Here is a 17497-nt window from a genome sequence, read left to right on the forward strand (position 1 = left end):
GTGAAAGTAATCCTCCTCCTACCATGACCACGCCGGCAAGGACAGGACGCTTTACAGACGTGTTGTTGATGGAGGACATGCAGAGCTTTTTAAGTCCTACGCATCGCCACAGCCCTTCGGGGTCCACCCTCAGAGAACGACTCAACCGACAGGTAGCAGACTACCTCGCCTTAACTGCAGATATCGACACTCTGAGGAGCGATGAACCCCTTGACTACTGGGTCTGCAGGCTTGACCTGTGGCCTGAGCTATCCCAATTTGCGATAGAACTTCTGGCCTTCCCTGTTTCAAGTGTCCTGTCAGAAAGGACCTTCAGTGCAGCAGGAGGTATTGTCACTGAGAAGAGAAGTCGCCTAGGTCAAAAAAGTCTACCTCACCTTTATTAAGATAATTGAGGCTTGGATCCCGAATGGACTGACAGTGGGCGATACATTTGACTAAAAAAGGCCTGATGAGATGAGCTGCCTTAGGCTAAAAATGGTCCACACGCTGCTGTATTTTATCTCTGAATGCCGGATGACTTGCGTGAATTATCCGTCACCAACTAGGGTTCAAGCCGCAATGTTTTAGGGCACTTTCAGCCTGGAAAACATCAATTTTTCTGGCCGTTGCTACAGCAGCGGCTGCAACAATACCTAGTTTTTCAGGCATGTGTACATGCCTAATTTTTCTGGCCTTTGGTGCTGCACTGTGGCTGCAAAAACAAAACAAAAAATAAGGCGCATACATGTGTCAATTCCGCTTCGTGATCTTTACCTTGTTGTGGTGAAGGGGCTTGCGTATCACAATGAAGCGACCCCATCTATGAGTGTGTTGGCAATGACAATGTTGGCACACCCCAGATGATAAGGTCGTTGCTTCATTGTGAACAGACCAAAAGTGATCAGCTGGATAATTTTGCATAGAAAAAACATTAATTTTCTTTGTGATCATCAAAGGTGATCATTAAAGCCTATTAGGCCAACAATGGGCCCACACTGCAGAATCATTGTTTTCTGGGTCACTTAACTGTTACTGAACTACCTCAGCACGACCATAGGCTTTGAAACCCCCCATCACCTGCAATCTCAGAAAAACGTGCACACAAGCTCAGTCATCACTACACCAAGATTGGTGCATAGAGGAATAAAATTTATATCATGAGTGTGTCAACTATTGACAACTCTTTGCGGTTGTCTAAAATCTATTCCATAAACGTCCCCTGATAGGGGACGTAGCAGGGATTAAACTGATAGGAATAGTACTACTTAAACACACCACTCATATCTGGTGGCACAGTACATTGCAAGCCGTACGCGCAGTGCTCCAAATTGGAAGTAGCAGGACCAACCAAGCACCTTTTTCCATCTCCCTGTTCCTAAAATCTATTTCATACACGTCCCCTGATAGGGGACGTAACAGGGATTAAACTGATAGGAATAGTACTACTTAACATACCACTCATATTGGGACTGCACAGTACATTGCACGGCGCACGCGCAGTGCCCCAAATTGGAAGTAAGAGGACTGACCAAGCATCTTTTTCCATCTCACGGTTCCTAAAATCTATTACATACACGTCCCCCGATAGGGGACGTAACAGGGATTAAACTGATAAGAATAGTACTAACTAACATACCACTCATATTGGTATTGCACATTACATTGCACGGCGCATGCGCAGTGCCCCAAATTGTAAGTAACAGGACCGACCAAGCATCTTTTTTTATCTCCCGGTTCCTAAAATCTATTCCATACACCGGCCCCTGATAGGGGATACAACAGAGATTAAACTGTTAAGAAGTTTAGCAACGTTTGCTGCTAAACTGCTTTTAGATCTTTGTTTCAGTTGTTTCTGTGATGTAGTGAAATATAATTACACGCACTTCATATGTTTCAAAGGCTTTTATCGACAATTACATGACATTTATGCAAAGACTCAGTATTTGCAGTGTTGGCCCTTCTTTTTCAGGACCTCTGCATTTCGACTGGGCATGCTCTCAATCAACTTCTGGGCCAATTCCTGACTGATAGCAACCCATTCTTTCATAATCACTTCTTGGAGTTTTTCAGAATTAGTGGGTTTTTGTTTGTCTTGAGGATTGACCACAAGTTCTCAATGGGATTAAGATCTGGGGAGTTTCCAGGCCATGGACCCAAAATGTCAACGTTTTGGTCCCCGAGCCACTTAGTTATCACTTTTGCCTTATGGAACGGTGCTCCATCATGCTGGAAAATGCATTTTTTCAGCAGTCCATTCACCATATTTTCTGCAGATCAATCTGTCCCTGATGTTTCTTTTGGAGATAAGTGGCTTCTTTGCTGCCCTTCTTGACACCAGGCCATCTTCCAAAAGTCTTCGCCTCACTGTGCGTGCAGATGCGCACACACCTGCCTGCTGCCATTCCTGAGCAAGCTCTGCACTGGTGGAACTCCGATCCCGCAGCTGAATCCTCTTTAGGAGACGATCCTCGCGCTTGCTGGACTTTCTTGGACGCCCTGAAGCCTTCTTAACAAGAATTGAACCTCTTTCCTTGAAGTTCTTGATGATCCTATAAATTGTTGATTAAGGTGCAATCTTAGTAGCCACAATATCCTTGCCTGTGAAGCCATTTTTATGCAACGCAATGATGGATGCACGCGTTTCTTTGCAGGTCACTATGGTTAACAATGGAAGAACAATGATTTCAAGCATCACCCTCCTTTTAACAGGTCAAGTCTGCCATTTTAACCCAATCAGCCTGACATAATGATCTCCAGCCTTGTGCTCGTCAACATTCTCACCTGAGTTAACAAAACGATTACTGAAATGATCTCGGCAGGTCCTTTAATGACAGCAATGAAATGCAGTGGAAAGGTATTTTTGGGATTAAGTAAATGTTCATGGCAAAGAAGGACTATGCAATTCATCTGATCACTCTTCATAACATTCTGGAGTATATGCAAATTGCAATTATAAAAACTTAAGCAGCAACTTTTCCAATTTCCAATATTTATGTAATTCTCAAAACTTTTGGGCACGACTGTACATTACAATGCCCTTGGGATAGAGAATTAACACATAAATGTCATGGCAATTCTGTTTACAGTTCATGGAATCTAGCAAATCTTCAACTCACCGAATTGAGATTATTTATTTTGGACATTCTGTAAGCAAAGGGACAAGAATTTAAACCGCTTCGCCCAGGCAACCTAACCTTAACATGATTACTCATAGAATGCTAGACAGGCTTTAGCCCTCTGGAGCTAAGTGGTGCTCAGGATGTGTGGTCATAGCAAATGCCAGCTCTCTCTGCAGAGGTGGTAGCAATTAGTGTCATTGGTGATTGTTATTTTATTCTACCTGTCCTTGGGGATATGTACAGCTCATTACATGGATGGCTATTAGGCTTGGCAGGTCTCAGAGCATCCTCTTGTATTCCTATATAGATACTACTGGTCCAAGTAACCTTTAAATAAAGCATAACTAACCAGAACTCACATAATAGGTGAGGGACATGTGATTTTCTAATACAGCAGGATGTTAAAGATGTGCCACTAATGCCATTGCTAAAAGCATCATGGAATTATGAGGCTTAACTTTCTGCAAGAATATGAAGTGTGTCCGCCAGCTGATGATAACAGGTTCCTCTCCTCATCTTGTCACCAAGAGAAGAGAGGAAAACTGATATGGTTTACCGGGTGAAGCTTGTTATGCTGACAAACGGCTGGGAAAATATAGAGTGCTATTTGTTTTTTGCTTTCCTTTTATCGGCGACAAAAAAATATTGGATTTTTTTCTTTGTTATTTGTCCTTTGTTATTTTTATTAACTTTTATTTTTTAACATCTAGTTGACATCTTGTGCCATTTCAACATTTCTGGTTCTGCCTAGAATTGAAGGATAATAAAGTGTACATTTACTACCTAAATAAACTATAATGCATAGAAATGGCTGCAGCAATTCTCTCTAATGGAAGCAGTCTCCACAGAAAGCTAACTTATGGAAAAGGCAGGAATGCAAGATTATTTGTGCTGCGTAGTAATATTTCTCATATAGCACTTATTAGAATGCGTTATATAATTTAAAACTGAGAATGTTCCATTTTCCAGCTTGTGGCTGAGATGAAAGGGAAGCTTATTACTTATATGAAAATTTACTAAGATGAGCATTCAGATAAATAGCATTGGTTAACTTGACATTTAAAATGCTGAATACATTGCCAGTGGCATCGCCGGGGGGGAGGGGGCCACGGCCCCCCCTACATCAAGCTGTGCCCCCCCATGTGCCCCCCTAACTAAAATGTCCCCCATTCATTTTGGAACCAGTTGGACTAGTTGCTGCGCTGCTGTGCACTGTGTAGGCACTAGGCAGCCCTACCGGACATCTTCTTCACATCTGATGATCTGACTGAGTCTCGGACTCTGTGCCGTTGCGGTCTCACTCTATAGTCTCCACCCACCGCCGCCGCGCCGCGTCCCCGGCTCCTCCCCGCCCCCAGCTCCGCCCCGGCCCCACCCCCAGCTCCGCCCCCGGCACCAGGACCTGACCAGTTGAGTCAGACTCAGTGGCAGTGCTGTGCATAAATCAGCGCGCCGCTAGTCGAGACTAGCTTATTCTGATTCATTCAACTGCTGGCAGCAGCTGCTTAAAGGGCTTCTGTCACCCCACTAAAGTCTTTTTTTTTTTTGTTTGGGCCACTTTAATTCCTTAATGCAATATATAACTATATAATGCAATATATCAATATATAATGCTCTTACTCATTTTGGTTGGGCAGTTTCTTAAAAAAAAATGACTTTTATAATATGTAAATGAGCTCTCTACCAGCAAGTAGGGCGGCTAATTGCTGGTAGCAGCCGCATCCTCCTTTCATAAAGATTCCCCCTCCTCATGTTGATTGACAGGGCCAGCAAACGCACTCGTACTCTGGCTGGCTCTGTCTGCGTTCAAAATCTGGCGCCTGCGCCGTACCGGTCTTCAGTCGGCGCAGGCGTACTGAGAGGAGGACGCTTGCTCGGCCGCTCCATCCTCAATGCGCCTGCGCCGATGACGTCACATCTTCACCCGGCGCAGGCGCACTGAGGAAGGAGCGGCCGAGCGAGAGTCCTCCTCTCAGTGCGCCTGCACCGACTGAAGACCGGTACGGCGCAGGCGCCAGATTTTGAATGCAGAGAGGGCCAGCCAGAGGACGAGCGCGTTCGCTGGCCCTGTCAATCAACATGAGGAGGGGGAATCTTTATGAAAGGAGGATGCGGCTGCTACCAGCAAGTAGCCGCCCTACTTGCTGGTAGAGAGCTCATTTACATATTGTAAAAGTCCGTTTTTTGAAGAAACTGCCCAACCAAAATGAGTAAGAGCATTATATATTGATATATCGCATTATAAGGAATTTAAGTTGGCAAAAAAAAAAATATGACTTTAGTGGGGTGACAGAATCCCTTTAAGCAAGCCAGGCCCAGACTAGAGAACAGAAAGTGTGTGGTGTGGCGTGGCCCTACCCTACCCTAACCTACCAATACTGAACAGACTGGACTGAGCCTGACCTAGTGGTGACGGTGTGTAGCAGGTTAACTTAATAATAATAAGGTATAACTTACAAGTAGTGACTGAGTGGACTGACTAAGTCTCTTTCTATTCTAACTAGAGAGATTAGATCTGACTCTGACTGAGTCTGAGAGGAGAGCTGGCTGGCGGCTGCCCCAGAATCTTCCTGATTTAAAAGTTAAAGGGGTTCTGCACTTTAATTTAACTGATGATCTAAACTCTGGATAGATCATCAGCTTCTGATCGGCGAAGGTCAGACACCCGGGACCCCCACCGATCAGCTGCTTGAGAAGGCACCGGCGCTCCAATAGCGCCGCGGCCTTCTCACTGTTTACCGCCGGCCCAGTGATGTCACGAGTTACGACTAGTATCAACTAGCATGGGCGTGGCTAAGCTCCATTCAAGTGAACAGAGCTTAGCCGCGCTCAGGCTAGTTGATACTAGTCGTGATGTCAGTCAGTGGGCCGGCGGTAAACAGTCAAAAGGCTCGAGCGCTGGTGCCTTTTCAAACAGCTGATCGGCGGGGGTACCGGGTGTCTGACCCCTGCCGATCAGAAGCTCATGATCTATCCAGAGGATAGATCATCAGTTAAATGAAAGTGCAGAACCCCCAAAGTTACTGTCAGTGCAGTCTGGATGATTACAGTGTTTACTTTACCGTTTAGAGAAAATATGTTCAAATGTGAGCGGTGGGAGGGTGATCTGTGGTCTGTGGATGTCATGAGTCATTACACTGTTATAGGGGGGAGGGATCTGTGGATGATACTCTTATAGTGTTATAGGGAGGGGGATCGGGGGTCTTTGGATGTCATGACACTGTTAAGGGGGGGGGGGGAATCTGTAGATGACACTGTTATAGGGAGGGGGATCTATAGATGACACGGTTATGAGGGGGGGGGGGTATCTGTGCCACTCTGTGCATGACACTGTTAGGCTCCATTCAGACGTCCATAACAGTGGCAATGTGTGGGTCCGTATTTTTTTTCAGGAACGGAATTGCGGACCCGGAAGTGCGGGTCCGCATTTCCATATCCGGCAGCACGTCTTGCTGCCCTATAGAAATGAATGGGTCTGCGATTCCGTTACGCAAACTTCGGATGTGTGAATGGGGCCTTATAGAGAGAGGGATCCCGATATGACACTGATATGGGGTACATCTGTGGATGACACATAGCATAAGATGCTATAAACGGTATGTGTCTTCCACAGATCACCAGGCAGCTAGGACATGTTGAAATCTGAGTGATTGGGGTTTTTCTTCCCTATTGCGGTTTTAGGTATTGGGTAAAGTATCACAGCATTTCTAAGCATACTTGTGTAAATGTATCGTTGTTATAGCTGCCCCCCTACTTTTGTCCTGGCCCCCAGTGTGCCCCCCCAAAATTTGAAAGCTAGAGACGCCACTGTACATTGCTACAGAAAACTTATTTTTCAATGGCTTTTGGTGTATTCAATGTAACCTGTCAGGCAACTTCTGCTGCCCTATCTGCCCTAACCAAGCAGGATATGATAAAAGGAGAAAGGGTGAGCTCTATCATACATATGTTTATATTATTTAAAGTAGAATTTCTTTGTAGAAAGCAGAATAAAGTTTGACGGGACTCCAGGGATTTTTCACACGGGCAAGATTTCCGCGCGGGTGCAATGCGTGAGGTGAACGCATTGCACCCGTACTGAATCCAGACCCATTCATTTCTATGGGGCTGCGCATATGAGTGGTGATTTTCACGCCTCACTTGTGCCTTGCGTGAAAATCGCAGCATGCTCTATATTGTGCGTTTTTCACGCAACGCAGGCCCCATAGAAGTGAATGGGGCTGGTGATGGATCGTGTGATGGACCATGCGATGAGCGCAGTGACATCACCACAGGTCCTTTTCCTCCTGGTCATCAAAGAAGAAGACAGAAGAGAAGCCGGGCTGCGCGAACATGTGGATGAGGTGAATTCAATTATTATTATTTTTTATTTTTTTTTTAACACCTCCATCCCTATTTTACTAAGCATTCTGTATTGAGAATGCTATTATTTTCCCTTATAACAGAAAATAATAAAATCTACACAACACCTAACCCAAGCCCAAACTTCTGTGATGAAGTCCGGGTTCAGTTTGGGTAATTAACATGCCGATTTTTCTCACGCGTGTGCAAAACGCATTAAAACGCTTTGCACTCGCATGGAAAAATCACGCATTTTCCCGCGACGCACCCGCATATTTTCTGGCCCTCACATGCAACGCCCGTGTGAAAGAGGCCTAAGAGTCCTGCTTTCGCAACCCACGCAAAGTGATTGATTGCTTTCTCTGTATTTGTGTGCACCACTAAGGGCTCTTTCACATGAGCGAGTTTTCTGTCCTGATGTGATGCGTGTAGTGAATGCATACAATCCGGACTGAATCCTGACCCTTTCATTACAATGGGTCTATGTACCGTACATGCAGCGTCCCACTCAGGACACGTGGGAACTGCAAAATTACTGTAAAAACAGCATTATCCTACTGCATGTCTTTTTGTACTACAACATCTGTTGTATCCCTGTTCATAGGCTGGTCTGGTGTAATTTATACATCCCACCACTAGATGGGGATAGTACTTAGGGCATATATATATATACCTAAATCAGGCCGAGTGGGTCAGATGATGATGAGAGAGATTAGATTGGGAAGGTTAGATAGATTAGTGAGATGGTTCTAGAGTCTGGAGGATTAGATGAGAGTAGCGGAGTCAATGGTTACTCTGGGGCTACACACCACAAATGAGGTAGAGCCAAGGTATGAGGCGCAGAAGAGCATTTTCCTCCTGTGACCTTCTTAGATCCCAGAACCTACAACCAGAGGATAGCGTTTTCGTCCCTGGAAGAAGATAACCAAGCTAAAGAGAGACATCAGTTATAACAGCCATTACTAAATGCTTAATAGACACCTTTGGGCATGGTGGAGGACAATCTAGCTACAGGCAGCCTCATCATACATTGAAGAATACAGCTACTTGTTTAAGGGCTTGGAAGATACCGAGACAAAAGGACTAAGCATACCAAATAAGCATTACAGGCAACCTCACCAAATAGCTCTGGTTTACTAGGGACCTGAAGCAAAGTTACCTACCAGAACTACTCATACAGAGCCCTCAAGCTAAGCTAAACCCAGCCAAACCTATTAACATTGGATCAACAGGATTCCTTTTTACACTGCAAAAGACTGTATTCTGTTTGATGTACCTATTGCAACTGGAACCATCATCAGTAAAAGCTGTGAGTTGTATCCTACCACTGTCTACTTCATTCTTCTCATTGGTTGTACCACCGGTACTGGCGTCACAACAAAAAACATCAAGGGACTCAGCCGCAACAAGCACCATAAGGACCCCTGACATCAAGGGCACCTCAACCTCCATCTTGCTGAAGCTTCCCTACCACAGAGGTGTCCCGGAGGATTTTGTGCTGTCTTCCTCAACACTGTGCTGCCAGCCCAGGGAGGCTATCTGCTAACCGTGAGTAAACGAATGAACTGTGTTGTTAATTGGCCCCTCATCGGCCCATCGTGCACCTCACGTGTTGCCCCTGCGGTCCTGGCTGGCTGCATATATGAGCATTGTTTTTCATGCATCATCTCTGCTTTCAGGAAAAATTTCAGCGTGTTCTATATTGTGTGTTTTTCATGAAGTCCTGGCTCCATAGAAGAGAATGCAAAGTGTTTTCACCAATGGCTGGTAGGAGATGTAGATTGTTATTCAGGTTTTTTTCACTTGCAGAAAAAACGCATGCAATGTAGATGCAATTTAGATTTAAAAAAAGCAAACACTGTAAGTAATTGCTGACAAAACTGATTCCAGTGGCGTAGCGTGGGTAGCCAGCACCCGGGGCAAGCCAAGTATTGCAATAATGTAATAGATGTCACCTGCAGTCCTATGTAACACCACAGATAACACGGTGATAACTCTGAGTTCAGATAATGTAGTAGATGTCTCCTGCAGTCCTATGTAACACCACAGATAACACAGTGATAGCTCTCTGAGTACAGATAATGTAGTAGATGGGTGTGAGGCCCCAGAATTCAGAACACACACAGTGTGACCTCAAGTCTGGGGCCAGTTGAATCACTGTCTCTAGGCTCATGGCTGGACTACAGTCTCCTACTGATTCAGCTGCAGCCATGATCTTCTGCTTCCTCTTGCTGCCTCTGGCTCCTGGCTCTGCAGTCTGCACTGTCTTTCCCGTCTGGAAGGTGGGCGGAGCCTATCGGGAACTGCCGTGCATGCCCCGCCCCCTCTCGCCTCCTCACTCTGCTCTGCAGCCGGACGCTGTGTGAAGAAAAAAAAACACAGCGTCGGCGATTTAACTTGTGCCAGTCCCGCAGACTGCGCCCCCCTGCAGAGTGGCGCCCGGGGCAACACCCCCCGCCGGCCCCCCCTACGCCCCTCCCCGGCCCCCCCTACGCTACGCCCCTGACTGATTAAACTTGTGTGCAAAACCATCAGTTTTTATCTGAACATGGCATGTAACCATCATCACCTAGCAATTGCATTTAGGGTGTGACGGTGGGTGACAGAGGGAACCCCCTCCATCTAAAACCACTAAGATGCTGCATTCACTATTGACTCTAGCATCTAGGTAGTTAAACAGCCCTGAATTCAGTTCTGCCTATCTGGGCCATTACATAAGGAGTCCGGCTATCATAAGATAGCTTTCTTTCATGGAGGACTTGTGAAATGCTTAGACTAGGATGTGTAAAAAAGTGTTGCCTAGCCTAAGGTCACTTGGTGACTAGAGTTGAGCGAACACCTGGATGTTCGGGTTCGAGAAGTTCGGCCGAACATCCCGGAAATGTTCGGGTTCGGGATCCGAACCCGATCCGAACTTCGTCCCGAACCCGAACCCCATTGAAGTCAATGGGGACCCGAACTTTTCGGCACTAAAAAGGCTGTAAAACAGCCCAGGAAAGAGCTAGAGGGCTGCAAAAGGCAGCAACATGTAGGTAAATCCCCTGCAAACAAATGTGGATAGGGAAATGAATTAAATTAAAAATTAAATAAATAAAAATTAACCAAAATCAATTGGAGAGAGGTTCCATAGCAGAGAATCTGGCTTCCCGTCACCCACCACTGGAACAGTCCATTCTCAGATATTTAGGCCCCGGCACCCAGGCAGAGGAGAGAGGTCCCGTAACAGAGAATCTGTCTTCATGTCAGCAGAGAATTAGTCTGCATGTCATAGCAGAGAATGAGGCTTCACGTCAGCCACCACTGCAACAGTCCATTGGCATATATTTAGGCCCAGCACCCAGGCAGAGGAGGGAGGTCCCGTAACAGAGAATCTGTCTTCATGTCAGCAGAGAATTAGTCTGCATGTCATAGCAGAGAATGAGGCTTCACGTCAGCCACCACTGCAACAGTCCATTGGCATATATTTAGGCCCAGCACACACACAGGCAGAGGAGAGAGGTCCCGTAACAGAGAATCTGGCTTCATGTCAGCAGAGAATCAGTCTGCATGTCATAGCAGAGAATGAGGCTTCACGTCAGCCACCACTGCAACAGTCCATTGGCATATATTTAGGCCCAGCACACACACAGGCAGAGGAGAGAGGTCCCGTAACAGAGGATCTGGCTTCATGTCAGCAGAGAATCAGTCTGCATGTCATAGCAGAGAATCAGGCTTCACGTCAGCCACCACTGCAACAGTCCATTGTCATAAATTTAGGCCCAGCACCCAGGCAGAGGAGAGAGGTCCCGTAACAGACAATCTGGCTTCATGTCAGCAGAGAATTAGTCTGCATGTCATAGCAGAGAATGAGGCTTCACGTCAGCCACCACTGCAACAGTCCATTGGCATATATTTAGGCCTAGCACACAGGCAGAGGAGAGAGGTCCCGTAACAGACAATCTGGCTTCATGTCAGCAGAGAATCAGTCTGCATGTCATAGCAGAGAATGAGGCTTCACGTCACCCACCACTGCAACAGTCCATTGGCATATATTTAGGCCTAGCACACAGGCAGAGCAGAGAGGTCCCGTAACAGACAATCTGGCTTCATGACAGCAGAGAATCAGTCTGCATGTCATAGCAGAGAATGAGGCTTCACGTCACCCACCACTGCAACAGTCCATTGGCATATATTTAGGCCTAGCACACAGGCAGAGCAGAGAGGTCCCGTAACAGACAATCTGGCTTCATGACAGCAGAGAATCAGTCTGCATGTCATAGCAGAGAATGAGGCTTCACGTCACCCACCACTGCAACAGTCCATTGGCATATATTTAGGCCTAGCACACAGGCAGAGCAGAGAGGTCCCGTAACAGACGATCTGGCTTCATGTCAGCAGAGAATCAGTCTGCATGTCATAGCAGAGAATGAGGCTTCACGTCAGCCACCACTGCAACAGTCCATTGGCATATATTTAGGCCCAGCACCCAGGCAGAGGAGGGAGGTCCCGTAACAGAGAATCTGTCTTCATGTCAGCAGAGAATTAGTCTGCATGTCATAGCAGAGAATGAGGCTTCACGTCAGCCACCACTGCAACAGTCCATTGGCATATATTTAGGCCCAGCACACACACAGGCAGAGGAGAGAGGTCCCGTAACAGAGAATCTGTCTTCATGTCAGCAGAGAATTAGTCTGCATGTCATAGCAGAGAATCAGGCTTCACGTCACCCACCACTGCAACAGTCCATTGGCATATATTTAGGCCCAGCACCCAGGCAGAGGAGGGAGGTCCCGTAACAGAGAATCTGTCTTCATGTCAGCAGAGAATTAGTCTGCATGTCATAGCAGAGAATGAGGCTTCACGTCAGCCACCACTGCAACAGTCCATTGGCATATATTTAGGCCCAGCACACACACAGGCAGAGGAGAGAGGTCCCGTAACAGAGAATCTGTCTTCATGTCAGCAGAGAATTAGTCTGCATGTCATAGCAGAGAATGAGGCTTCACGTCAGCCACCACTGCAACAGTCCATTGGCATATATTTAGGCCCAGCACACACACAGGCAGAGGAGAGAGGTCCCGTAACAGACAATCTGGCTTCATGTCAGCAGAGAATTAGTCTGCATGTCATAGCAGAGAATGAGGCTTCACGTCACCCACCACTGCAACAGTCCATTGGCATATATTTAGGCCCAGCACCCAGGCAGAGGAGGGAGGTCCCGTAACAGAGAATCTGTCTTCATGTCAGCAGAGAATTAGTCTGCATGTCATAGCAGAGAATGAGGCTTCACGTCACCCACCACTGCAACAGTCCATTGGCATATATTTAGGCCTAGCACACAGGCAGAGCAGAGAGGTCCCGTAACAGACAATCTGGCTTCATGACAGCAGAGAATCAGTCTGCATGTCATAGCAGAGAATGAGGCTTCACGTCACCCACCACTGCAACAGTCCATTGGCATATATTTAGGCCTAGCACACAGGCAGAGCAGAGAGGTCCCGTAACAGACGATCTGGCTTCATGTCAGCAGAGAATCAGTCTGCATGTCATAGCAGAGAATGAGGCTTCACGTCAGCCACCACTGCAACAGTCCATTGGCATATATTTAGGCCCAGCACCCAGGCAGAGGAGGGAGGTCCCGTAACAGAGAATCTGTCTTCATGTCAGCAGAGAATTAGTCTGCATGTCATAGCAGAGAATGAGGCTTCACGTCAGCCACCACTGCAACAGTCCATTGGCATATATTTAGGCCCAGCACACACACAGGCAGAGGAGAGAGGTCCCGTAACAGAGAATCTGTCTTCATGTCAGCAGAGAATTAGTCTGCATGTCATAGCAGAGAATCAGGCTTCACGTCACCCACCACTGCAACAGTCCATTGGCATATATTTAGGCCCAGCACCCAGGCAGAGGAGGGAGGTCCCGTAACAGAGAATCTGTCTTCATGTCAGCAGAGAATTAGTCTGCATGTCATAGCAGAGAATGAGGCTTCACGTCAGCCACCACTGCAACAGTCCATTGGCATATATTTAGGCCCAGCACACACACAGGCAGAGGAGAGAGGTCCCGTAACAGAGAATCTGTCTTCATGTCAGCAGAGAATTAGTCTGCATGTCATAGCAGAGAATGAGGCTTCACGTCAGCCACCACTGCAACAGTCCATTGGCATATATTTAGGCCCAGCACACACACAGGCAGAGGAGAGAGGTCCCGTAACAGACAATCTGGCTTCATGTCAGCAGAGAATTAGTCTGCATGTCATAGCAGAGAATGAGGCTTCACGTCACCCACCACTGCAACAGTCCATTGGCATATATTTAGGCCCAGCACCCAGGCAGAGGAGGGAGGTCCCGTAACAGAGAATCTGTCTTCATGTCAGCAGAGAATTAGTCTGCATGTCATAGCAGAGAATGAGGCTTCACGTCAGCCACCACTGCAACAGTCCATTGGCATATATTTAGGCCCAGCACACACACAGGCAGAGGAGAGAGGTCCCGTAACAGAGGATCTGGCTTCATGTCAGCAGAGAATCAGTCTGCATGTCATAGCAGAGAATCAGGCTTCACGTCAGCCACCACTGCAACAGTCCATTGGCATATATTTAGGCCTAGCACACAGGCAGAGGAGAGAGGTCCCGTAACAGACAATCTGGCTTCATGTCAGCAGAGAATCAGTCTGCATGTCATAGCAGAGAATGAGGCTTCACGTCAGCCACCACTGCAACAGTCCATTGTCATAAATTTAGGCCCAGCACCCAGGCAGAGGAGAGAGGTCCCGTAACAGACAATCTGGCTTCATGTCAGCAGAGAATTAGTCTGCATGTCATAGCAGAGAATCAGGCTTCATGTCAGCCACCACTGCAACAGTCCATTGGCATATATTTAGGCCTAGCACACAGGCAGAGGAGAGGTTCATTCAACTTTGGGTAGCATCGCAATATAATGGTAAAATGAAAATAAAAATAGGATTGAATGAGGAAGTGCCCTGGAGTCCAATAATATATGGTTATGGGGAGGTAGTTAATGTCTAATCTGGACAAGGGACGGACAGGTCCTGTGGGATCCATGCCTGGTTCATTTTTATGAACGTCAGCTTGTCCACATTGGCTGTAGACAGGCGGCTGCGTTTGTCTGTAATGACGCCCCCTGCCGTGCTGAATACACGTTCAGACAAAACGCTGGCTGCCGGGCAGGCCAGCACCTCCAAGGCATAAAAGGCTAGCTCTGGCCACGTGGACAATTTAGAGACCCAGAAGTTGAATGGGGCCGAACCATCAGTCAGTACGTGGAGGGGTGTGCACACGTACTGTTCCACCATGTTAGTGAAATGTTGCCTCCTGCTAACACGTTGCGTATCAGGTGGTGGTGCAGTTAGCTGTGGCGTGTTGACAAAAGTTTTCCACATCTCTGCCATGCTAACCCTGCCCTCAGAGGAGCTGGCCGTGACACAGCTGCCTTGGCGACCTCTTGCTCCTCCTCTGCCTTGGCCTTGGGCTTCCACTTGTTCCCCTGTGACATTTGGGAATGCTCTCAGTAGCGCGTCTACCAACGTGCGCTTGTACTCGCGCATCTTCCTATCACGCTCCAGTGCAGGAAGTAAGGTGGGCACATTGTCTTTGTAGCGTGGATCCAGCAGGGTGGCAACCCAGTAGTCCGCACAGGTTAAAATGTGGGCAACTCTGCTGTCGTTGCGCAGGCACTGCAGCATGTAGTCGCTCATGTGTGCCAGGCTGCCCAGGGATAAGGACAAGCTGTCCTCTGTGGGAGGCGTATCGTCATCGTCCTGCCTTTCCCCCCAGCCACGCACCAGTGATGGACCCGAGCTGCGTTGGGTGCCACCCCGCTGTGACCATGCTTCATCCTCATCCTCCTCCACCTCCTCCTCATCCTCGTCCTCCTCGTCCTCCAGTAGTGGGCCCTGGCTGGCCACATTTGTACCTGGCCTCTGCTGTTGCCAAAAACCTCCCTCTGAGTCACTTCGAAGAGACTGGCCTGAAAGTGCTAAAAATGACCCCTCTTCCTCCTCCTCCTCCTCCTCCTCCTGGGCCACCTCCTCTTCCATCATCGCCCTAAGTGTTTTCTCAAGGAGACATAGAAGTGGTATTGTAACGCTGATAACGGTGTCATCGCCACTGGCCATGTTGGTGGAGTACTCGAAACAGCGCAACAGGGCACACAGGTCTCGCATGGAGGCCCAGTCATTGGTGGTGAAGTGGTGCTGTTCTGTAGTGCGACTGACGCGTGCGTGCTGCAGCTGAAACTCCACTATGGCCTGCTGCTGCTCGCACAGTCTGTCCAGCATGTGCAAGGTGGAGTTCCACCTGGTGGGCACGTCGCATATGAGGCGGTGAGCGGGAAGGCCGAAGTTACGCTGTAGCGCAGACAGGCGAGCAGCAGCAGGATGTGAACGCCGGAAGCGCGAACAGACGGCCCGCACTTTATGCAGCAGCTCTGACATGTCGGGATAGTTGTGAATGAACTTCTGCACCACCAAATTCAGCACATGCGCCAAGCAAGGGATGTGCGTCAAATTGGCTAGTCCCAGAGCTGCAACGAGATTTCGCCCATTATCACACACCACCAGGCCGGGCTTGAGGCTCACCGGCAGCAACCACTCGTCGGTCTGTTGTTCTATACCCCGCCACAACTCCTGTGCGGTGTGGGGCCTGTCCCCCAAACATATGAGTTTCAGAATGGCCTGCTGACGTTTACCCCGGGCTGTGCTGAAGTTGGTGGTGAAGGTGTGTGGCTGACTGGATGAGCAGGTGGAAGAAGAGGAGGAGGAAGCCGAGAAGGAGGAGGTGGCAACAGGAGGCAAAGAATGTTGCCCTGCGATCCTTGGCGGCGGAAGGACGTGCGCCAAACAGCTCTCCGCCTGGGGCCCAGCTGCCACTACATTTACCCAGTGTGCAGTTAGGGAGATATAGCGTCCCTGGCCGTGCTTACTGGTCCACGTATCTGTGGTTAGGTGGACCTTGCCACAGATGGCGTTGCGCAGTGCACACTTGATTTTATCGGATACTTGGTTGTGCAGGGAAGGCACGGCTCTCTTGGAGAAGTAGTGCCGGCTGGGAACAACATACTGTGGGACAGCAAGCGACATGAGCTGTTTGAAGCTGTCTGTGTCCACCAGCCTAAATGACAGCATTTCATAGGCCAGTCGTTTAGAAATGCTGGCATTCAGGGCCAGGGATCGAGGGTGGCTAGGTGGGAATTTACGCTTTCTATCAAATGTTTGTGAGATGGAGAGCTGAACGCTGGCGTGTGACATGGTTGAGACGCTTGGTGACGGAGGTGGTGGTGGTGGTGTTGGTGGTACATCCCCTGTTTGCTGGGCGGCAGGTGCCAACGTTCCTCCAGAGGCGGAGGAAGAGGCCGAGGCGGCAGCAGCAGAATAGGCCGAGGCGGCAGCAGCAGAAGAGGTAGCAGGGGGAGCCTGAGTGACTTCCTTGGTTTTAAGGTGTTTACTCCACTGCAGTTCATGCTTTGCATGCAGGTGCCTGGTCATGCAGGTTGTGCTCAGGTTCAGAACGTTAATGCCTCGCTTCAGGCTCTGATGGCACAGCGTGCAAACCACTCGGGTCTTGTCGTCAGCACATTGTTTGAAGAAGTGCCATGCCAGGGAACTCCTTGAAGCTGCCTTTGGGGTGCTCGGTCCCAGATGGCGGCGGTCAGTAGCAGGCGGAGTCTCTTGGCAGGCGGGTGTTCTGCTTTTGCCCACTGCTCCCTCTTTTGCTACGCTGTTGGCTCGGTCTCACCACTGCCTCTTCCTCCGAACTGTGAAAGTCAGTGGCACGACCTTCATTCCATGTGGGGTCTAGGACCTCATCGTCCCCTGCATCGTCTTCCACCCAGTCTTGATCCCTGACCTCCTGTTCAGTCTGCACACTGCAGAAAGACGCAGCAGTTGGCACCTGTGTTTCGTCATCATCAGAGACATGCTGAGGTGGTATTCCCATGTCCTCATCATCAGGAAACATAAGTGGTTGTGCGTCAGTGCATTCTATGTCTTTCACCGCTGGGGAAGGGCTAGGTGGATGCCCTTGGGAAACCCTGCCAGCGGAGTCTTCAAACAGC

Source organism: Bufo gargarizans, chromosome 2 (genome assembly GCF_014858855.1).
Source record: "Bufo gargarizans isolate SCDJY-AF-19 chromosome 2, ASM1485885v1, whole genome shotgun sequence".
Classification (NCBI taxonomy): Eukaryota; Metazoa; Chordata; class Amphibia; order Anura; family Bufonidae; genus Bufo; species Bufo gargarizans.